This window comes from Prenolepis imparis, unplaced genomic scaffold (assembly GCF_030444845.1).
Source record: "Prenolepis imparis isolate NDT839.2.m4 unplaced genomic scaffold, iyPreImpa1.0 SCAF_12, whole genome shotgun sequence".
Lineage (NCBI taxonomy): Eukaryota > Metazoa > Arthropoda > Insecta > Hymenoptera > Formicidae > Prenolepis > Prenolepis imparis.
In genome coordinates, this window is record NW_028141170.1 from 4,519,343 (window position 1) to 4,544,935 (window position 25,593).

General features: G+C 37.2%; 2 protein-coding genes across 6 annotated transcripts in view; one reads left to right on the plus strand and one right to left on the minus strand.

Moving 5' to 3' along the window:
- Window positions 1-25,593, plus strand: part of Vn (membrane-bound neuregulin protein vein) — a 343,620-nt gene that overhangs the window by 147,894 nt on the left and 170,133 nt on the right. The window lies entirely within an intron of this gene.
- The window catches only part of LOC145943885 (uncharacterized), a 320,534-nt gene that overhangs the window by 102,653 nt on the left and 192,288 nt on the right, over window positions 1-25,593 (minus strand). For both annotated transcript variants that reach the window (XR_014426591.1, XR_014426592.1), the window contains 2 exons: window positions 2,345-2,541; window positions 2,214-2,255 (listed from right to left, as the gene is read on the minus strand). The gene's annotated coding sequence lies outside the window, so the exon portion shown is untranslated. The remainder of the gene's footprint in view (window positions 1-2,213; window positions 2,256-2,344; window positions 2,542-25,593) is intronic.

The following is a 25,593-nucleotide window of genomic DNA, read 5'->3' on the forward strand; positions in this document are numbered from 1 at the left end:
TAATCTATTTTTTTAATATTTAAAATCGTTATTTTATTGAAATTTCTTTTTAATTTTAAATATTTTTGCTTTTGAGGTATTATTTCCCGTTGCATTTCTTGCCGCAACCGCTATTTCGCTTTGTGTTAATTAAATTCACAAACAGTCAACGCGCAATAGGTAAATATTACATTAACGTTTAATATTCGATTGTTATTTCAGGAGTGTAGCGCGAGCGTAATTAACGTTAATTAAATGAAATTGACATTAGTAATGAGGGAAATTTCTTGAGCAGCGCTCGAAGGAACGCATATAACAAACCTGAAGACCGACATTAATTGAACGAGCATTTCACGAAGCATTTCTATTGTAATTTTCTCTCGTTTCTCTCTAATATGGGAACGCTTTTTCCATCATCTCTGATCTATTTTCTACAGCATCACGATGATAACAATTAACATGATTGTTAAATCGCCGCAAAATTTTCTCTCTTGATTTTATTGAGAGAAAAAAAAGAGGGCTAGAGTGAGAGGGAGAGGAGGGGGGTAAGAATATTTAGATGACGGATAATAAAGAGAACGCATGGTGACTGCAATTTCTATAGCACTTTGTGCACTCGCCCAGTAGTGTCAGGTTGCGTTAACAAAACGCACAAATGTGTACGGGACGTATTTAGTTGGAGGCAGAGCAGCGTTTCGCGAAACGCGAAACGTCTCGAGAATCTCTCTTCTCTTCCTCCTTGCCTCTCTCTCTTTCTCTCCCCCTCTCTATTCCGTCTCTCTTTTTCTCTTTTACATCTTCCATTCGTAACTTCTCCCATTTCATAAGACGTTACTTCTAACCGAACGAGTTTACAAGCAGCAGACGCTATTTAGCGTCTTGCACGCGATGTAACTCCGTTTCCTCCGCGCGCCCGTTTTTCATAATCGTAAAGATACAAGAAGCAATGAGAGATCATGGAAGAGAAAGGAGCTATTTTGATTTCTCTTTGGATCGTTCTATTCTATCGTGTGTGGATATACGCCATCAATATAATTGGGTTCAAGTCCTCGCTGCGTAATTATTCTAAATTATTTTTTACTTCTGTTTTATGCGAATAAGAAGCAGAACGCTCTAAGGCGAATCAATCAGTGATTCGCTTCATTCGTAATTTTTTTGCTTTTCCATACTTTATATCGCTTTGAAAGCTGGCGAGCACTGGATAATATTAGCAGAAATAATATCGATGATATTAGCAGAAAATGAATGTGCTCCATCATTTCATTAAAAGAAAATTTAAGAACCGTACAATTACAGAAATTTCTATATAAATATCTTGAAACGTACAGGGTGTTTTAAAGATGCACCATCCATTCAGAGATTTCCTCCCAATAATAGATATTTAAAAAAAATAAATACAGAAAATAATTTACAGAAATATGGCAATTATCCCTTTCTAAAAAAGGCATGTTAAGTCAATTCTCACAAGCGATTCGCGTTGTGCGTTATATTTGTAGCATCGAGAGACTGTCATCGCGAGGGTTAGCAGTTTGACAGTTTGTTCAAAATAAAATTAAATACAATAATATAATGTTTTAAATAATATTTTATAAAACTTTAAACTCGATTAATATTTTTGAGTTATCTGCTGATTTCTGTCAAAAAATATTAATCGCGCATACAATATATTTACAACATATTACTATTTTAATTTTTTACCATATTATTATTTTAAAATTTAATTAGCAAATTAACGCTTTATTAATATTTTTTGACAGAAATCAGCTGATAACTATCAAAAATATTAATTGAGTTTAAAGTATATTATAACATATTATTTAAAACATATTATTTTATTTTATTTTATTTTGAACAAACTGTTAAACTACTAATCCTCGCGATGACAGTCTCTCGATGCTACGAATATAACGCATAATGCGAATCGAAACAGTTAATCAGCATTGGAAAAGATGCAACAATACTTGCAAGAATCGATTTAACGTGCCTTTTTTTTAGAAAAGGATGTTATAATATTTTTAATTCGATTCATATTTTTGACAATTATCAGAGCTGATTTTTGTCAAAAAATATTAATCGCAGATAAGATATTATAACATATTATTTAAAACATATGTTACTATTTTAATATTTTCAACATATTATTTTAATATTTTCAACATACTATTTTAATATTTTCAACATATACCTCCATTACCGCTATAGAAATATTATAAAATAAACAATTTCTCACTCACCGATACGTGCAATAGCGGAGTTGTAGTACACAGCACATTGATCTGAAAACAAAATATTCAAATTATGTTGTATACATATGTGTGTCGAATATCTCATAAACAGTTTAGCAAAAATGTTTTATTTTGCATACCTCATAGTTGCCCCGACGTCGCCCGATGCCTCCCCGGGCCTCCTCCTCCTCTCTTGGTCCATGGTAGCACTCACGACACTCGCGAAAATACGAATAATTACGATTGCCCGACATTTTACACGGCACTCCCGACGCGCGAAACTTTACACGGCACTCCCGACACGACGCGTGAATCGCACTGTGTATCGCAATGCTATCTGTAACAAATAAAATACACACATATATTAGAATAATCTTATTATTTCACATTATAACATACACAATATAAATATGTAAGCTAGAATTAACGATAGATATATCCACGGATCGCAACACATTCGCGCGCGCGAAAACAGATTAAGTTGGGTTATGTTGGCAAGAGATTTTGCATCGAATTTTTCGCGAAATATGCGTTTCGAACAATTACGACTACATATTAACGTTGAAATTATGATGTGCAATTGATAAATATTACAATACAAAGGTTAGAAATGGTTTCTAACGATTATGCTTACTAATTAATCACAGCGGGACACAGCTCCAACTGCCTGATACTCGCGGTGTTTCGGTAATGGCCACTATTCTACTAACATCGGCAACTTCACTCTAATAGCGCGCGCGCGATACTATATACATGACTTAATATTAATAATATTAATTAATTAAAACTCGAAGGAGATTCGTTCGAAAAGATCTAGAAAGAAAAAATATTAATCGAGAATAAGGTATTATAATATATTATTTACAACGTATTACTATTTTATAACTTTTACCATATTATTATTTTTAAATTTAATTAGCAAATTATAACATACACAATATAAATATAAATAGATAAGCTATTATAGAATATTTAATTAGCAAATTTTATTAATATTTTTTGACAGAAAAATCAGCTGATTAAGAGACATTGAAAGAGAGAATGTCTCTTTCTCCGCAATAATATTTTCTCTCTCGTATTCATAGAAATGTTTTCGAGATGTCTTATGTATTTGAAGCTTGATTATTGTAAAAAATAATTAATTTGTTATATAATTAATTTGTTGTATAATAATTAATTTGGATAATTTGTCAGTGTATCTACCGAGCAATCACAACGTCTGATTAATGTCTTATATTACTACTGAAAAAAAATTAATTGAAGCTCTACATGACATATATGATTAAAGCGTCAGCTGATTAAAGCGTTAATTTTCTAATTAATTTTTAAAATAATGTTATAAAAATTAAAATAATATAATATGTATTAAATAATAGGTTATATGATATTTTAAACTCGATTAATATTTTTGACAGTTATCAGCTGATTTCTGTCAAAAAATATTAATCGAGAATAAGATATCATAACATATTATTTACAACATATTACTATTTAAATTTTTTAACATATTATTATTTTAAAATTTAATTAGCACATTAACGCTCTAATCAGTTAATTTCTGTGAAAAAAATTAATTAAGTTTAAGCAAACTTTATATTATTTTATTAAAAAATATCATTTTTTTAAACATAAAACCAAAGAATGGCGCGTTTGTGTTGTTCTAGTATTGATAAAATTAATAGCTACTCTTTCTTTGTATTGAATATTAAGACAATTAGTCATAATTTAGAATTAATTTTAAGTAGTTTTTCATAAAAAAGTATAATTCACAGGGATTATCCAAACGTTTAACTTTTGCTGAGGCAAAGTTTTCGCGAGAAGAGATTGACTCTAAATGTGAAATAGAAACGGGGGTTGAAAGGAGGGGCGTGATAGTTCTGAGCCATCCTGTATACGCATCGAAACGAGGATATTGAATTACCGACGGAATGTTTGCCGATACTTTGTCGTCGACGCGTCTACGGAGTATGAGGCGGAGTATCGATATTGGGGCGTTACTGAGAGAAAATAAACAGGAAGGTTTCTCGCGGAGTAACCGGATCTCACCAAGTTACTATGAGGACGCTGCTCATCTTTAACCCCTGAATTCCTCGTTCTCGAATGCGATATAAAAATCGATGACAAACTTCTGTATATATTCATTTTTTAATGACCTATTTTAAAAAAATATTTTTTTACACTTTATGTATCTTCAATTCGCGCCTGAAATACACGAGAATTTTTTCATTATGTACGGAGTTAATGATTCATCAGTTATGAAGTGATCACGTTAAGCAATTGCATAAATTTGTAATAAATTTAAAAATATAATGGAGGGAGAATCTTGTTTTCGCCAGTGATTAATTAACGAAAAAATATAATTTTTAGTCGACACAACTGGCAACTTGTATTTACAGAAACTTTATTGCGACGTTTCGACCATAGTTTTTGGTCCTTTTCAAGCAATTAATTACAAAGGATTAAACAGGTCAGTTAATGTCTACAATCACAAAAAATAATACAAAAATAAAATAGATTAAGAGTTGAAAGATAAGTGAATAGATAAAAAATATGATTATCAACTCACATTCATTGCGCATCAAAAAACGTTGGAAAATATAAAATACATATTAATATAATATCGAAAGATATGAAGAAGCGTGTATGTTTTTGACCGGAGCCAAGCACATAATGACATTATAAAAATCGATAAGTATTATAACGTGTTTATTATTAAATCTTAAGTTTCGGGTAAGTTCTCTGTATCTCTCTATAGGTTAATTGTGTTATTATATTTTCCAACGTTTTTTGATGCGCAATGAATGTGAGTTGATAATCATATTTTTTATCTATTCACTTATCTTTCAACTCTTAATCTATTTTATTTTTGTATTATTATTGATTGTAGACATTAACTGACCTGTTTAATCCTTTGTAATTAATTGCTTGAAAAGGACCAAAAACTATGGTCGAAACGTCGCAATAAAGTTTCTGTAAATACAAGTTGCCAGTTGTGTCGACTAAAAATTATATTTTTTCGTCAAAAATATAATGTTTATTTTTATTTATTCTCTTTAAAAAAATGCACGTTTTATACTATCGCACTTTAATGAAAAAAATTGATTATTTACTTGGAAAAAGTATGCGTAAACACCCCTTATAAATCGTACGTAAATTATATATGAGCATTAGATACAAATTCATTTAAAATCCTCTGTTGCAGCGTATTCATGTTGACACCGAGTGCAGGTGGCGACTGCAATTTGCGATCCTAATTCGTTTCGAATCCTCGACAATTGAGTTAGCCTATCCAGCGGGCTGGGGTGCGCGAAAACTTATAAACTTAATACCTGACCGATCGCTTTTTTGTCGCGTCCCTTACGAGAAATTACGTTCTCCCCGAAAGGCGGCGACGCATATAACTGGCGCTCGTGAGAAACGGACGATTTCCAATTAAACTTTTTCTTTGGAGGCCGAAGAAGCGCATCGGTTTACAATCTACCGAGACGCCGCGGTAGTCAAAGAAGTTGAAATGTAACTGCAGAGGCCATAAGAAAATTGCGCGCTCCACTCGCGGGACAAAACAAAGCGGGAAGATCAAGACGCGACGGGGATCGAGGGAGGAAACAGCCGGAGGGAGAGGAGGAAGGGCTGAGTTTAGTGGGACTCGAGAGTTTCTTATTTCGTTTCATTGCGACACTTCGCGAAAACTTCTGTTACTTTTCGCGCCCGGCATTTACGAGAGTTCTTCCGGTACCACCCCGTGTCTCGTGATGTGAACGCACCTTTACAGCCGAGAGATAGGTCTTTTCCTATTCTATCGCGCAACGTTTAAATTAGAAATGCCTGTCGGGCACGCCAAACGAACGACGTTGAAACGCCGCCGTTGCGATACGATCGCGAGCGGATGCCCACCAGAAGCCGTCGACGCTCGTACACGCGCGCGATTAACTATGATAATCAACACGTCCGTGATAATACCTGAAGTTTCACTTAAGTCATTTCGTATTCGAATGCATTCGCTTTAATTTTAAAATCGTTCGCACGACGAGCTTTGAATAAAATCTGCCAAGAGATTTGATTAGTACAATAAGAATATCAAAATAAACTTTATATTCAAAATAATTCAATTAAAAGATTTAATATTATTCATATTTTCATATTTTTAATATCATTATATATTTTTTTATATTATATTACAGATTTAATATCATTACATATTTATATTATCATTATATATATATTTTAATTTTTTTAATTTTTATACGTCACTTTATGATGCTATTGAGAGTATTAATGTATCTTATATGTATTAATGTATCTTGTAATTTATATTATTAATGTAATTAATATTATACAATTTAAGATAATTATTTTTATGAAAAAAATTATGATTGTAAAAACTTGCTTAAATAAAACATTTAAAAAAATTATATTATTAAATAATATCAAGAAATAACTTATCTTAATTATCTTACATATTTATAAACTCAAAAAGAGGAAAGAGGACTACATAAAGTTATGTATTCTATACTAACATTTGTTGTATTCGTGCAAATTCTTTCGGTATATATGTATATCTGGAATTCGATACTTCCCAACCACTTCGATTCGCTTGACGATCGCGCGAGAGAAGTACAAAGTACACACCGTACCATCGACTTCAAGTAGTAAGCAGTACGTGTCATCGACCCGCGGTCTGATCGCAGCCAGACATTTCTACTCGCGCCGCCGCTCGAAAAATCCGAGAGCGCGCAAAAAAAAAATCTCCGCCTCCCTCGTCTGCGGTTCCGCAAAAATTTCCATCGGCGCCGCAGCGCAAACACTCTCTCCTGAGAGATGCCTGTTTTATCCGTAACGGAGAGGAAAAACAGCAGCGTTAAGGAGATTTGATTTTAGCCACCCCACGACGGAAAGCGAAATTGTTGCTCGAAGCGAAGAAAGTGGTCGCCAACCATCCATCTTTGCGTATTTTCACAAGCGCGTTGCTTGTTATTTCAGATCAATCTTTTCTCCATATCCTTCGCCAGATCTTTCTTGTTGTCCACAGGAGACCACCCTTTGCAATGAATAGAGAACTGTATGGAGAATATCGAGTCACTTTCGATCCTATCGGCGTCTATTTTCTGCTATACACTTTCTTTCTTTGTCAATGTCATATAACTCCGCGTCTTGATGTAAATCTTTTTTTTTTTTTTAGATTGTACAAGAATGATCTCAATTCCCTCAACTAGCAGTAGCGAATTACAACTCATATTAATTAAATTTCCGGCGTGATTCGCGATTCGCGCTTCACATCGGACGGTCATATTAAACGTAACCGAATGTCGATATCCCGATTAAAGGTGCTCGATAGAGCGTGGAGAAAGGGCGCGAACGATCTCTAATTAATCTCACATTCGGATCACCCAACTGACGCCTTTTGAAATATGGTACTATCGATAGTCGATCGATCGCACATGCTCGTCGTAAGGAGAAAAGGATAGAAAAATCACGGCTATTGTCTTTCTAAATAAAATAAAACGGAGAATTCTGAGGGCGGGTTCGAAAGTTTTCTTCTTCATTATAGAAAATTTATCAGTCTCATTAGAATTTTATAATCTTTTTTTTCTCGTTTTTATATTAATAAGAGTGCTCCTTTTTCCCTATAATAGTTTTTTCAATGGGGATTGTGAAATTGAATGAAGAGAATTATCGGTAATGTTTAGATAGAAAAATGATAAAAATTAATAACTCGGATAATAATACACACACAAGAAAGATTGGCAGAAGTAAGAAACTTTATTCTGAGAAACCTGGATTGCTCCTAAAAATACTATGTGATAATGACAACAGTAGTCTTGAGAAAGAGCGTAAAGATTAAAACGAAGAAACCGAAGAACAAGAAAAACTCGACGTTTCTATATTTGATTTCCAAAGTAGCTCGAAATAGATTTCGACGATGTGTGTAGTCCATATTACATTTATATTACAGCTTTAAATATTTAACTCGCGTTGTTGCAAATGGGACATGAGTCACGCAGAAGGTAGATCAGAAGGTAAGCCGTATAGTCGAACTTTCTCGCAGCGAACTGTCGAACGCGTTGAATATTTGATGAACAAAGGATGATCGTACGCGGGTCACAGTCGATATACAGTTATATACGGTAACCGGAATAAATCGGGAAAGGCGCGAGGAGATGGCCGTAGAACGAGAAAGCCCAGGACACACTACCTACCGGAGCCCCGTTATAAATCGTGATTTAGATCGGTCTGACCGCATAAATTTTGGATCACTAGCCGGCGCACCATCCAGCTGCATTATTTCCACGGGTCGACCGTTAGTGCTGGTCTCAGGACCTTTATGGATCCTGGGTCGTTAATTTCGATGCCGGCTACCCATCCACGTCCTCTCTAGCCGAGTGCACTTTGCGCCATCGTCGTTGTCGTCGTCAATGTCCCCGCACAAAGGAACCGACGATGAAACGATAGCGCGCTCGTAACGTAAGCTTTGATTGTTGCTCATTGACAGTTAACACGTTAGTTTACAATGGTTCCTCAGTCGTAAAGTTTGCACGGTTAATTTCGTTACACGAAGGCACCATCGCGATCAGACGGGATCGATTAATCAGAGTTCGATATTATTCGAGTAATTTAATGTCATCGTTATTTGCCTCTGAATAATTATAACTATTTTTGTTTAAATTATTCTAATAATAAATAATAAATTGCTGACTATTTAGATTATATATAATAATTTTAGATTATTACATACTCATTTTATTTATTATTTAAAATTGTGTCTTTAACTTTTCACGCTCTTTAAAAGTTTAACAAAATTTCTACATACAATTAATTATTTTACTATCGAGAAATTATTGACGTAAACAAAGCTATGATTCGCGAATAAACATTTTTTATTATTTCTCATTATTTAAACGATATAAATATCCTCTTTTCATCCCTCAATGCTAAATACGGTACGCAAAAAGATGAGTAATCTGTTTTCCGTAGACACATATTATCCATTTACGGGGAGAGCACAAAATTGTCTCGAGGAGAAACGGCGCGATATATAAAGAAAATAGCTTTACGTAAATGAAGTGTGCGATGGCATAGCCGCGTTCAACGAAAAGTACACGTGGATTCGCCGTGGATCGGGGGATATCTATCCGCGCGAAATTCGCTCGAGCACGGAATAACAGTCGCGAGATCGACGGTGATCCGCGAACGACGGTGCGAAGAGGTCATGCAAGAAGGAATCTCGTATCCGGAATCTATTGGGTCGCGCCCAAGATCGATCGACGACAACGACGACGTCGTCGTCCTGACGAGTTTCCGTCGCGCAGTCAGAATTGTTTCCTCTACGGCGGAAAATCAACAGAATATACTCGACCGAATTATTTCGACGAAATCGCGAGCCTAAAACGACGGCGCTCTCGTATCCTTTCTTCATCTCTCTCTTTTTCTGTCTCTCCGCTTTTTTCATCCCCTTTCCATAATTTTTTTCATGTCGCGCTCGCAAAACGTTCGCCAACATCGTGCTTTATCTCCGCAAATGGCACAATACACAGCACGCGAACATTGTTACCTCTAATCTCTCCGATCCGCACACATACACACACATAATATGCTTAAATTGGGAAAGGCTGCCGGAATTAATAGTTTTTACCGCGATGCCGTTCGCGATTATGCTGAATTATATTTTCAATTCGGTTTCTGCAAACACGTCTCGATACGCGATCAAATCGCTACTTGTAAAAGGGACGATTTATTCTGTCTCATCCTTGATACTTTTCACTCTTTTTTTGTAAGATTCTTTTTCGTTCAATGTACTTTGAACTACTATATAAAATGACACGCGCAATTTTATAGTCTATATTTAAACATTCTTGTATTACATTATATATTAAATAATGAAGTTTTTTCTTCAATATACGCAAAAGAGAGTTGCCATATTTAAAATAACGCAAAAAATGTAAATATGTATATGCAAATATGTATTTGGCTATCGAGAACAATCATAGGAGCGGTGATCTAAAGCGTCGAGGCGATCTCCCCGTCACGTGCGGATTAAAGGCGATTCGAATTTTATTAGGTCGCTCGAAACTCGGGTTGATCCTATGCAAACAATGCGGCAGCTTTTAACCAACCCTATCGGTTATCCATCGTCCCTCTCTTTCTCTCTCTCTCTCTCTCTCACTCTGTCTCTCCGTCTCCGACTTTGTCCTATCGTCGTGAAATATGCTCGTGACCCCAACTGATTTTAGCGGGAATTTCTCCGGAGGTCGCACTCGCATCTCCGAAACTGTGCGTGCCTCCGCGAGGAATCACGTGCACAAACTAATTTCCCTGGCAGAGGAACGCGAGAGCGCGCAGCTTGCGAACTCCCCCGTTCTCTCACGTTGAAAACGTGCTGAGAAATTCTTACGGACGACGGTCGGACGTGTCTCAGACAGAGGAGCGGAGGCAATCGCCAAAATGTTTTGAATTAAGAGAGAGAGAGAAAGATCGCGCGCGAGCGTTTTCGAGGTCGCCCGCGAACACATACCTTCATCACGAATGTCGTTAATTAACATCATCCTCGGCGAATTCACGAGCTCGTTTGCAATTTCTATTAAACCGCTCGTTAAAAGTTCTGCCATGTATAATGAGCCTTGTCATGTCGCGAAATCGAGTCGCTTCTACATGTCGACTCGTTTTGCACAATCCAAATTTGGAACCAAATTCGTAAATTATGCAACACACATTATTATGTCGAGATAACAGAATATTCCATTTTATATTGTAATATTTAAATTTTAATGCAAAAAGTAATAAGATATAAAATTTTATTTTTTATTGTTTTAATATCGCTTGCATTTTTAATTGAGAAAAATTCATTTATTTATTAACGCAAGATCGATCGATTAGACGTTGAGATGATTAATCAATGTGTTGAGAATATTTCTCGTTTAGAAAGCAAAAGTGTAAAGAAATATTGGTTCCGTTGTGTAAAAAAGTTCCGTTCCACTGAAAAGCATCGAGAATTCACCGGTGTAACGACCGTTTGTCTCGCAGTTACCGGCTCGCTGAATAAACACGGATTTAATTATCCGCGCGACGCAATGTCTGGCGCCTGTTATACCTTCCGGTGCAACCGGCAATCATTCGTATCTTGCAAAATATTTAACCAGCGCAATTGTGCGCAGCACAACGTGGCTCGCCCGTTTCTCGCGAAACTTATGAACCGCGCATGTCGGCGCATACAGATTTTCGCAAAGCATTCCAATTACCCTATTCAACGGCTCGAACGCCTCGGACCGAATTTTCGCGACCCGTAATAAGGGGTGGGAAAGTGCGTTTTGTATCGTCCTATACGCGTCGAATAAAATCGGAATTGCGATCGTCGCTGATACGAAAGTTTCACGATCCTTTTCGATAATGTCACTAAAAATTTAAATTGTGCTAAAAATTTTGAAGCGCTTTTTTCGCCTTTAAAAAAATCCGTTTTATCAAGTGCATTATATATAGGTATACAAATTTGTTATTTTAGAAAATATTGAATTTTTAATATAATTAGCATGAAAAAATACCAGAAAAAATATACAGTATTTATTTTTATTTATTTATTTATTTAGCTTGTATATATTTGCGCTTTTACATTTCAATTTCTCTTAATTTAATGTACTCAATGTTTTTTATTAATTAATAATAATGTTACTTGTATTTCTCGAAAATATAATTTTCTTTTGATCGCATTATTTTTTTAGAGGAAAATTTAAATTTATAATAGTTAAAGATGCGAAATTTATATGTTATATATTATGTTGGATATTAATTTAAAGAGTTTATACTTAAGTTGTCACTTTTATCACAATTTTCATCCGCTATATCCCTTTCGCTTTTCTGTCCATTTGCGGCTTTTTGATATATTTTTGCGTGCTTTAATCTCTTGTTATTATATTTTAATCTATATTTATGGCACTCTCTCGATATTTTCCGTTTGCTTCGATATTATCCGCAGCTTCGTGGAACTGTGCACCGAGGTGATAAAGAGGGAGCTCAATAAAGTATCACCTTTGCACTACGCGATCTCCGAACGATATCATATCAGATCGAATCTTATTTTATCGATATTCCTGCATCGCTTCATATCCGTACTGGATGTGATAAGCTTTCGAATAAATCGAATTGCATAGCAAATAAAGTCGACTTTAAAACTCCGTTTCCATACAAGATTCAAGGCGATATATCAACCAGAAGATTATTTCCGCATTTATATTTCCCGATTGTCCAAGAATATTTTTTTTAAATCGTTCCCTGATTAATGCGTCTCTTTATTTATTCAGCGAGAAAAATGAATGAAAAACAAGAAAATACACGCATGCAGCAATATCGTACGTGCGCACGTTAGTGTGTGCGAAATTGATAACGCAATATCGTGTCCCCCCTGTGTGAGACGTATACTGCGATATATCGATGGCACGGTCTGTTACGTTATAAAAAATTGATAACACTATTTTTTCCATTCGCACCTCGCAACTCTGTGTGTGCTACATTGGGTAGAAAAACTGTCGCGAAAAACTATATCGATCCGATCAATCTCCGTTTAACGTCCGCGGATGATCCTCTGGTTTCCTTTTTTTTTTTTTTTTTATTTTTTACATAATTGACAAACGCGAGAGAAACGAGCGCGCGCTTTCCCGAGAGTGAAAACGCTGAAAAATATTCGGACGCGAAGTGTATTCGAAACTAGCAACACTGGAGTAGAGTAGGGTGTTTTCAAACGCGCAATTATTATTTAATAATGATTTCTCGAATAAATGTCACTTATACGAATACAAATGTTGGAAAGCATTCCAAAAATAATCTAATCTAACTCGAGTCTAAAAAAAATGCAACTTGTCGCAATCGCTTCTTAGACCGTCTCCTAGATTCCTTTTCGCATTGTCGTCCTCGCGAAACTGATGAAACGCGACGACGAGGGCGCGCATCCGTCCGGCGAAATTGTCCTATGCGCGGTTCTCTTTGTTCCGTTTAATAAGACTCGTATACGTATTAATCCTGACATTGTGTCTCCGCGACCGCCCGGTCGACATCGGTGAACGTTAAGTCCCGCACGGCGGGTGGTAGAATGAGAAACGTGCTAAACGGATTTGTCGAGACGACGCCGTGCTCGATTCTCTCGCACGTCCTAAGACCGGCTAAAAGAGCTTTCAAGCCGAACCCTTCTCCCCTGCCTGTCCTGCTGCACCCCCAGGGTGTCTCTCTCTATATCTCTCTCTTGTCCGCCACTTTCACGTGCTCGCCTCGTCCACTCGCTCTCGCATTCTCTCTCCATCTGCCCGCTCACGGCGTTAAGTACGCGCTTAATGGCATCGTAGCGTAGAGAGCGGCGCGCATTAGCGCCGGTGGCCGCTAATCTCGAGTAGCGTCGATTAAGCAATCGATGCCAGTCGCGTCGCGTGTTTGTCGCAATTCCCGCGACGCCGTGTTCCCCGTGGATTTTAATCGGCTGAATATATCTCGAGCGTGTGCAGAGAAGATCGTCGAAGAGTCTCGCGTGCTCTTGTCCGTCTGATTAGGTCTCCTCAGTACGATTGTTCTTGGAATATACTAAATCAATTTTGCGTGTTTTTGCAAATTTTATTTAACTTAAATTATATTATCCTGTACGTAATCTATCATAAAATCTTTTATAATATATTTTATGAGATCTTATTAATAATGATTGACAATTAATGTAAGAAATATCTGCAAGCGATTTTTTTAAATGGAATATTTTATATGAAAAGAGTTCTGAAATATATGTCAGAATTTTGCACTACTCTGACAGCTATTAATTTTATAAAAATCATATTTTACATTCATAAAATCATATTCATCTCCTTGTTCTAACAATAAGAAGACAAAGCCGAAGAGGCGCGCGCGTTTGCTGCAATTATATTATTCAAGCGAACGTAATGTTCGAAAACCCACCACCAACGTGCCTTCATTAAGTCGATGCGGTTTTTCTAACGCATTCCATCGACATTCCCAAGCCGCAGTAGCTTAAAGCCCGGCGCGCAAGACCCGTGGCGGCTTAACGCCAAGGGAGCTTATTAGACCCTACAAACAGCCGGGAAACCCCCCGTTGTCGCCGCTCGATCGCGGTTGTGTGTATCCCGCACGAATTTCCGTGGGCGGAAAGCCATCGACTAAAGAAGCCGCCGTCGCCGCCGCCACTGCTCGTTACCGTTGTAAACGCGCCGGTTCTCGCCGGTCGAGTGTTTATTTAGCTTAACGCTCGCTAATGCTTCTCCCGATGACACTCGGCGAGCTGTTTATACGCGGCAAACTCCTTCTCTCCCCCTTTACCGGCAAATGTAACGAAGAGAGATTGACGCATTCTCGCGTAAGTAACAACGGGGAGATTGATCAATAGATAATTAATTATCAAAAGAATCTTTGAATAATTTTTTCAGCTTCTTTGCGGATCAATCCAGGTTGTCTGTATTTGTTTTGCCTCGTCAATTTTTTTTTTTTTTTTTTCAAGAATATATTGAAACAGAAGTTAGAGCTATATATTGTTGTTTCGCTCGAGATCGATGGATATAACTTAGATTGCGCGTCTCAAATTCATTTCGAGTCGTATAAATGTGCCGGTTTTCTCGAGAATTTTGAAATGGAACTGTCGGAACCAGAATTAGGAGCGTCAAAAGCATGTTTTCGAATATACATCCCCATCTAGTGACGTCGCTGGGTTGACCCGATCTCGCAACGCGATTCAATTCAAATCCCAGAATGAAAAGGTCGTCTCCTCTCGACGAGGTGTCTCGTCGCGAGTTGACAACGATGCGGACAAGATTGCAATCATGTCGGAATTGGGTTATCCCCGGCGTAAACGCATGCTAAGCGAGGTTGAGGCGACGCTCGCGAATTCCCCGGGGTTTGTTTAAACCGCTGTCTGTTCCCGATATCTTTGCGACGCGCCAATTCTTTTACTCTTAAGCGTTAAGTACACAGACGCCAGAGTAAATTGTTCGAAACGTCGCGGAGCAAGTTTGTTCGTTTGTTTGTACGTGTTCTGTGTGTGTCTTTGATACTTGATAGTTTCTATTCTTTCCCTAGAGAGAAAGAGAAATTAATGATAATAAAATTGTAGAGTAAAGTTGCATCAACATGAGTTAATCAAAAATTAATTTCCTTTAAATCGTCAAGTTTTTTTGAAGCTCTTATCAGCTACAATTGTTTTTAAAGTCTTGTGCGAGGAACGAAATCTATTATATAATAATGCATAATTTTGAATAGCCAGAGTTTAACATGCAACATACGCACGACTTCTTATCGCAGTTTAAAATTACAGCAAAGAGTCGAGTCTAGAGAGAGGAAGCGATTAAATCTAATTTAATTCACACTGTAGAACCGAGTTTCCATCTTGGCTCCATGCAGCAATTTATCTCTCGGCTTCCTCCGGGTTTTCCGGGTTGTCTCGTTACGTCTTTATCTTAGATTGTCTGTGCGAGCACGCGTGGATTCAACGCGCGATGAGCGTCTCATTGTGCGATCTTGTTAATCGTGGATTGCGAGTGAGCGATCTCGTTTCGGTACGACGGATTTGTAAATACATACACTCCTCCGCTCGCATTCGCGAATGAATTTTGTATCTCGATTTTCCGTTGATAATTATGTCATTTATTGAAATTCCTTTTCGCATGGCAAGAGAGAGAGAGAGAGAGAGCTTTCATTCAGCTCTGTCGCTAATTAGCATCGTCGTGAAAATTATCGGACGTTTTGCCACACACGAGAAACTCTAATGCTTTTATAGATTATAAATTGATAGCGAAATAGCGGGGTATAATAGCTTTGAAGTTGCAAATTAGAATAGCTCACGGATGCTTATAGTCTGTTCTGTGTCTGTCATCGTCAATTGCTGAAATAATAGAGTCAAATGTTTGATTACCGGGATCACAGTGTAAGGAAAACATTGTAGCGCACACTATAGAGTATATAGAAATAATCACATAGTTGCAAATTTTACGCCAACGAGACGCACAACTAGGCCCTGCACAAACGTGTGCTGTGCAAACACGAAGATGTACGAGAAAGCGAGGTCAAATAAATAACACGATCTACAAACGGAGAGCAGCGTCGCCTAATAATAGTTCAGGTTCGTGTGCTACCGGTTGTAATCTACGAGAACCTAAAATAGAAAGACGCTGAAAAGGGGCAGGGAGAGAGAGAGAGATGCGCGGTGACTGCACACAAGTGGGGAAAGCTACGCAAAATAGTACAAAATAATATAAAATTGCAGCGGCGGAAATAATCATTCAAAATGATTAATATGACAAATGATTCATATTTTTTTATAAGTAATTTCTGTTACACATTTATGCAATAAATATGTGTATTATTTTCTATTTTCACGACGATTATTTCACTTATTATTTATTTTATATATATTATAATAAATATTTTTAAAAAATATAATATTGTAATCATAAAAATATTAAATATTTAAGATAATAAATGATTTTGCGGAAGCCATGCTTTTTGCCATACTCGGATATCTATAATTGCCCATAATATATTGGATTTAAATTAAATTAAGTAGAATTAAAATTCCATATTAAATCTCATCAATTATAAAATTTTTCGGAATTTCTTTGCTATCTTCAAGTAAAAGAAAATCGATGAGCCGCAACAAATTTAGTTTTGTGTAATTCGCTAATTTGAGAAGACGATGCATGCGGCTTAACTAACGGACGCGTCTGTTATCTTACGACTTTTCTTTGCTTGATGCACGATATTGGAGGTAGTTGTTTAAGAGCGGCAGCACCCCAACTTTCTGCAAATTTACATTGCACTCACCTCCGGCTGTGCTGCTCGCGTCGTTTAATTAAAGTAATATGCGAGAATAGAGCGTAATTCGCCCGTTGAAGTGTACGTGTACGTGCTATATTTTTGCGCGTGCGAGAGAGTCAGTGTTCTTCGATAAATTACAATTTCTGCGCCTCGTGCGTACGATTACCAGCCCCCGTCTCTTTACTCGCGAAGTACATGCGCGAACCGGAAACTTTACATCCTCTATCAACGAGCGCCTTTACAAACATCCCGCGTTCACTCAAGCATACGAATTGTCTAAGAAAATTTGCACAATAATAATAATAAACACGGTTACATAATTTTGCATTACTTGTCATGTTAAATACCTCGGTAACGAAGCAAAAAAATAAACGTTCTCGATCGATGTAACGCCTATATGGAATTTTTTAAGTACGAAACTTTATTCAAACTCTATTCAAAGTTTCGTTGCATGTATATATCTTTCAATTTTTGATATTAAATATTTCTATTTCACAGTGTTGGCACAAAAGAGAAGCACCTTAAAATGAATTTTCTAGAACATTCCGTATAGAGATGAAGCTTACTCGTAAATTTTTAGATTAGCGGTCTGTGTGGGAGGCAAAAGGGAATCACGAAACGGATTCGCAATTTACTCTGAGTAATTTGGAATGTGTGAAGTGATCAAAAGGCTTTTGCAATGCAGCGCGATAATTCGTCGCAAAATTATTCACGAGCATTAACGCTCGCCTGGGTTGTATTATATGATTTTGTAAACTTTCATGTAATCCGCGTATATATCGCTATACGCGTTTGTTTAATTTTTAACTAATGCAAGTTTTACTAGACGGTATTATCGTTATTACTCTTATTTATACAAGCAATTAAAGAGTACAATCAGAGGACTCTTCTACATTTTCGTATTCTGCATTCGTATAAATTGAATGTTTAAACTTCCTTGAAATTCTTTTACTTTCATATTCCTCTTCGTCCAATTTTCAATTATATAATTTTAGCGTACACATCAACGACAAATGAGATACATATAACACGAGATGTATGCGCGAATCGTGGTCCGTATCGACGTGAACCGGAAGTCGATGCAACGTAATGAACAGTGTGAAATATGCTTGTGCACATCCCTCAGCTTGTAATGGAATTTACTATGAAAACTGTCGGCGACGAAATTACGAGAGCGACGAAGGCATCGCTATTCGACTCTATAAACGCGCGAGGGGACTTGAATTATGCACGCCGATGTGGTTTCGCGCCGAAAGATAATACGGTTCGGTATATTACAGCCGCGGACCGCGGAAGAGACATCGCGTGCAAACGAGCGACTTTATTACGGACTAAGCAATGGGAAAAAATGCTAAGGTCTCGGCTAGAAGCTCTCGTTTCGTTATGAAGGCGAGATTCTTCGCCGTTGCATGAAACCACAGGATAGTATATAAGTGTTCGAATATTCGTAATTTTTTTTCCTCTTTGAAATTCTCCATCGAATCGACAGGACGCCACGTAAATATCGTATATAAATGTTTCTCATAAATTTTCAATATTTCGGGAGAGAAGAGAAAATATTATTAGGAAGAATATTTTAAAGTTATTAATGTGTGCAAATGACAATTAATATACAACGTTTTTCTGGGGAAAATATTTATCTTCCCGATGATATATCTGCCTTTCCTTTATCAAATTTGTGTCACAGAGATTTTATTTTCAACTTCTCAATGTTTAACATATTTTGTTTGTTTGTTGTTGTAAAGAGTAATTGAAAAAAAAGAGAGAAAAAAAAGAGACAGCTTTGTGGAGAGCGAGAGATGAGAATGCTGGTATCGCGTAAACGAAGAACGAATTCGAGAGCACTCAAAAATCTCGCACGATGGACGGTCGCGCTTTTACGGCATTTTTTCCCTCGTTTCCCGTTTCGGTGCAAACGGATGCACAAATACACTTTGCCGGTAAATAAAATATCGCGACCGCGCAAAGAGGACCTACGGGCAGTTATTGAACATCGCGCGCCACAGTTACGTTCACTGACCGCATCTCGTTGCAATTTTTTTTCTCTCGTTCCTAGTCACATGCCTTTCATTTTTTCTTCCTCTATTTTTCCCTTTCTCTCTCTCTCTCTCTCTCTCTCTCTCTCTCTCTCTCTCTCTCTCTTTCTCTCTCGTTCTTCTCGCAAAAATGACGCGCTCATAAATCAACGAGTGAAAAAGCAACATGGAATTATTATAAAATCGCGATCTATTGAACTTAAATGTTGCAGGAAGACGCGTCGACTCGCTGAAATCAAACTGTCTAATTTATGTATCGACCGCCCTGCAAATTAAAACACTCCTCGATATAATTAATTAGAACGCATTTAACAAAATCTCACGTGCACATCTTTCTCTCGATTACTATCGACCGTATTTTCCAGTCGCGTTTCCCGAATCAAATCGCGTGGATGGATTTTGCATGGAAGAAGCGGCAGCGATATTTTTCGCGCCTGGCAAATAAAGCACGGAAAATAAAGCACGCGGCGCAATTATCGCATTATTATTGATAAAACGATTCGGTGCCACGAAACAAAACCGTTGCCCTCTTTTCTCCCGTTCATTCGCTTTGTTTACTCGAGCTTGAGCACGCTAGAATGTTTTTCCAGCTCGCAGCGATATAAACGAAGAATGCGGGAAAGCGAGAGGGGACCGACCTTCTCTCCCTCTTTCGTCTCTTGTAAAAATAACTTTATTCCCCCGCGTGCAAAGGACCATTTCCGGGGACGACAAATTAGACCGTTACGTCGTGGTTTTATGGGGACCCGTGGCGCGATAAAAGGCAATAAGATGCGTATCGTGGGCGGCGACAATGCGGAAGAGGCTCTCCTCGCGCGAAACGGAGCTCGTGAAAATGGAGTTTACTACTCTCGGTCATACTAAGGCAGAAACACTATCATCTGCGCGCATAAATGTTAACAAGTTGTTAGGATTTTTCTACGCGATTTTTTTTTTTTTTTAAATTCGAGTTCCATCTATTCGATCGCGTCTTTAACCGCGCACCGTTGAAACCAAGAATCAGAAATAAACGTGACCTAAAGAACTGGCAGATTTATTTTAATTTTGTCCGGTTAAAATTCTCTACTATGTATTTCAATTTATGGGTTTTTATTCAAAACCCTTTTTACACACATCGCAACGAATAAATTGTGCCGTTGCACAAACAGAAAATCGAAGCGAGCCAGAAATCAAATAATAATTAGAAAAACAAGCGAATATAAAATCGTGGTACAATATTACGATGCGCCGAGATTAGCAATCCCTCTAATAACTCTGTTATATTTTTGGGATTCCAGATTAAGAATTGTCAGTCAAGATTGAAATAAAACGTAATTTGATATTTATGTCACATGATCAAATTTTCGGAATTCATAGGAATTCTCCACAAAATGTCAGAGCTCTGGTCGTTGATGAGGTTACGCTTTATCGGTGTTTAATTCTGGTCCTAGAATACACAATCGCCCTTTTAATCATAAAGACTCAACGATTGTGACGCACTCGTTGAACGAACAATATCGCGCTATCGCTTCTCCAATTTGAGTTTACGACACAACCCTCGTAGGGCGAAGAGACATAAAAAATGAACGGATGTAGAATTTCGCCAAGGACACGTGAATTGACGCGCGAGATAAAATTTATAAAATAATTTTAGAGCGATTCTCTGTATTACATTAAATAAATAAAATATTCGAATTATATTTATTGACGTTTACGAAATTGCAGCTCGAAAGTTAGAGAACATACATGAGCAATAAAATTTGCGATACTTATCAACGCCCAGCGAGTTTACGATACGACCATTAAAAGGGAACCGAGCAACACATCGACGTCGCATCCTAAATCATCCTCTTTACACTCGACGGGCGTAAAACGTTATTCGCGGCCCCATGAAAAACGAAACGGGAATTAGTTTGTTTCGATGCCGACCCATAGTGAAACGCGTTATCTCGTTAACTCGTCCGCGCTCGCAATTAAAACGAAAAACACATCGGCAAGAAATTGCGTTTTCTTTTCCCGAGACAGATCCGTCCCGCGGCCGCGGCGGTAATCTTCTTTCTTCGAACTAATGAGAAGAAGGCGCCGGAGTGTCGAGCGCGATCCAAACGACCCCCTCCGCAATCGTGATTGCCACATTGATTGTTGGCGAGACCGCGCGAAAGCTCGCGATATTAATCTCGAGTCAAATTTTATTAATGATACAATAGCGTGATTATTTCTAGATTTTGAAGGCTTCGCGGAACTTTAATCTTTATTTTAAACTAAATTTTTCTCTTTCGTATACATTCTCGCTCTTTACACTCTTCCTTTTTATTTTAATCTTCATTTTTTAATTACCTACCATCTTCATTATATATCCTCGCACATAATAAAGCATGTTTTATTGATCTATCAATTTTTGTCGTTTTTTTTTTATATATACGCGAAATGTTAAATCAGTTTCCAATTCTGTAGCGTTCATCTGGATTGAGTGCCAAGGAAATTACGAATTTTCGTACACGACAAATCTTTGATATTTATATCCCGGGTATTAATCTTGTCGTATGCTTGGCACGTACGACTTATTACGAGCTACGGTGTTTCCACGTGGCTCCATACGCCACCGCGTACCGTACATATAAGGTTGGCGGCGGAGTAATAGTCGGGAAACCAACAGACGACCTCGAAAAAGTTTCCGGATTTTACGGCAGAGTAAAAGCGAGTTCGAGAATTACCGCGAGCAAATCGGATAACTTTCAGGTGCAGTAAGATGGCTCAATCTTATTCTTTTTTTTTTAAGTTCGTTGATTCAGCCGCACACGTTAATAATAATTCGCGCTACTTTTATATTACATGTGTTTTCACAGAATTTTCAGAGGGACTCATCTTGGATATTCGCAAATGAAGAGATAACAATAATTAGAAATGGAGATAAATATCATATGCCGAAATAATGTTGTCCCGTGAAAGCGTGTCATTGATTTTGCATGATAAATCGATTTTATTCATCACTTTCGCGTTTCTTTTTGAGCATAAAAAAACATCAAATTAATCGATGTAACAACATGGTTTTCGTGCAAAAACACTTCGTAAATATAGTTTGTAACGTTATTCGCGACGGTGCCTGCGGTTCGTCCATTCGCGTTTCTGAATCGAACTTAAAAAATACGGTGGGAACAATGACAACCGCGCGATAAAAAAAATCTCGTTTATACGCGACAACTTTAACCGCGTAATTTTAACTGTGGCCGCTTTTCTCATAAATTGCATTTCTCGCATGTGTATATGTGAAATATTTTGCAAAACATGCATTCTTTCACTCATACATATAATTTGCAATAATGATCTAAGAGAGATATATAATTGTATTATATATGCAAAACAATTACATCTTTCTTACAAGTTTGTCTTTTTTGCTCATGCAATTATACCATTAATTTTGATTTGATGTCTCTTTATTTTGTTTTCTTTAAATATAAATCTATCACTTCTGACATTATTATCGTATTTCATTATCTTATTGCATATCATTTCTTGCTCTCAATTTTATCCAACCTTTTTATACAGCGTAGCAAAATTATTTTCAGTCGCAAGTACTACTATTTTTTTGAGAGCTGCATAGAAAACTCGCGTTCTACATCATTTGCATAAAAAGAGGCACAAAAGAAATTCCATTTCGAAGCTCGCAACACAGGGAGCTGTTGTTTGTCCGGCTGATAATGGAAAGCTTTCAGAAGTCCGCGTATTTCGATTAACCCGTTATTAGCGTAGTAATTACCTATATACGTCAGTATCAAACGATGCGGGACGGATAAATGCGCTAGGAAAATTAATCGACGCAAACGATTAAATATCTGTTGACAGCGATCGGTAATCACACACAGCCCGGCACAGCTGATCATAGCTCATCAGCGTGTAGACTCGATTACAGGCCGGGTAACCGGAACCACTCTCTGTACGGCCGGACTATTCTCTGAACTGGAAATGATTATCCACATCGGACAAAGGTGCAAACTCACAGAATCATACTGACGTTGCGCAGGCCCGCATTAAACGACGTATCGCCAGCCACAAAAGCAAATAAGCACGAAATCGTCAGCATTATCGTCCTATATCTTCCTGCTTGTATTGAAAATTATCATAACGAGGATTGCCGTTCTCGCCTAATTCGTCTATCATTCTTGGAATCCGATAAAATCGAAACTGATACGTGCGCGTGTAAATGATAGTTTTATGTCACAACTGGTTTAAAAAAATATATATATACGTGAGTGATGGAAATTTTCAAATAAATAAATGTTTTAATATTTTTTACAACTATGCATCTTTCATGTGTCTTGAGATTTATTTAATTGAAGTCTCACTTTAATATATAACTTTTGATAACTATATCAACGAAATGCAAAGGAAATAAATTTAAATATTTTTGTAATGAAAAAATATACGAATAAAGTTAATTTGAAAATTATATATATAACGTGAAGTGTTTTTTAATGATTAAGAGATCGAAATGTCATCTAGCGCACACAAGAGACATAAGACGACGTGATAAAATAATGGTGGATCGAACATTTATACGTGGCTCAAGATCGGATTTAACGTCACATGTTTGACATCGCATGTATCATCGTGTCGATGCGATATCGAAAGATTGCTGTCTCTCGACGAAATCGAAAAAGATTTGATAGAAACGTCGACGAGCTCTGCAGAGAGCTCGTTCCGCTACGATCGTACGAAAAGCCGTAGTTACTTTTTTAATAAATGTAATATCAAGCACTTTTTATAATCCATTTTTAATGTCGCAACATTAAAAAAGAAATTTCATAAAACTGTTTTAATTTTTTGTCAAACTTTTCTTTCATTACTCGCTTAACTCTCCTAGCAGCATCTCGACGTTAAAAAAATGTTGGCAACTAAATGTGAGATTAAAAGGCTGTTAAAATAATAGTCATAAAAGTGAAGTTAAGGCACGCAGTTTGCAGCGCGCCTTAGCATAAACTGCCTTCGAATTATGATAAAAAAGGCCGCATTCGTGTGCATCCGACCGACACTCATCGCGTCTCGTCATGCAACGCAAAATACCTATGAATCAAGCGAGCTTGAGGTGGTGGCGAGAAGAGGGTGACGGCGAGGCGACTCTACAACCCCTCTTCGGCTACGCGCGCTATTTGTTATTTTGCTCTTTCGGCGACGCGTTCATTAATCAAATACCCTCCTCGCGTCGTTCGTCCTCGGCATTTTTCAAGCCCAAGCGACAACGTACGACATGCCGCGACTGGCGGCCGCTGTACTCCACTTTTTTTTTCTTTCCACTTCCGCTTTTGACCTTTTCTTTTGCTTCGCGACCCCTCCCTTGTCCCCTCTTTCCTTCCCCTCCCCCGCGTTGCGCTCCGCATACAAACGTTTTCGAGATAGTCCGATGGCGAATCTGAGAGCGACGGGATTTCGTCAAACGTTACTCGGGCTTCCGGGAAATTCGCTTCTTTGTAAAGGAAATTCTTCGCCTCGCTACGAAACGCAAATACTGTTTTACAAGGGGGCATTCTGTAATATTGAATCTGCATGTGAGTGGCGTACACGTGGAGTATACGTCTGCGTCGATATTATATGGAAAAAGTAAGTTTCTGATACACGATCGATCCATCTGCGAACGCTTGCAGGGATGAAAATTATTTTCCTGTGTTTGCTCCGTCAAATATTTGTACCCCTTTAGTTTCCCTTTACTTGATTTCATTACTTTATTATATTAGATTTTTTTGATCTTTTTTAAAGAAAGACTTCAAAGATTATTTTATTATATGAATTATTCAAAATAATAAAATCAATATAAAATATATTAATTTATTTATAAAAAAACAGACGTAATTATTTATTACCTTTTAAAAATAATTTATATATATTTTTCTAATTTTTTTTGCTCCAAATGAAGTTAACCATTATCGATTAATTTCAAAATATATAAACACAATTTTTTTTTTTAACATAATTTTCTAACTAGATTAATATTTAAAAGTATAAAATATATGTGTTATTCAATGTGCGGTATAAATACGGATCAAAGATTTGATTAAACGTTCACGATTAAAGTTAATCGATATTTAGTTTATTCAATTTGGAGCAAATTAATACAACAGATTAAACGAGTCTTGAGTCCCTTATATTTCTAATATGCTATTCTTTCATTTCTTTACGGAGAAAAAGATCCTGGAATTCGAGATACATCATACGTCTGCTAAAAAGTTAATTTTAACCTGGCGAGGGACGCGAAGGTCGACCAGACCGTAAAACAATTTTCCGCATTTTCGTCAGGTTGAATCTGGCGTCATTATACATCGCTCTGTACCTGACGCTTCATCGTCCTTTTTTTTGTCCGCTTGGTCTTTGGACCGAGAATTTTCAGCATAAATCCTCCATAGTCCTGAATTCCGTTCCGATCGAGTCCGCCGTTTAAATTCGAATTTCGACGTTGGATCGATCCGCTAATCGTTAAATGACGTTTCGTACATTCCGTGATCGTCATGGGAATACTATGGATCTATCTTTCTGCTTCTCTCCATCGCCCGTTTTTCGTTTCTCTATACATATCGTCCGTGGTTCTATTCTTTGTCTCT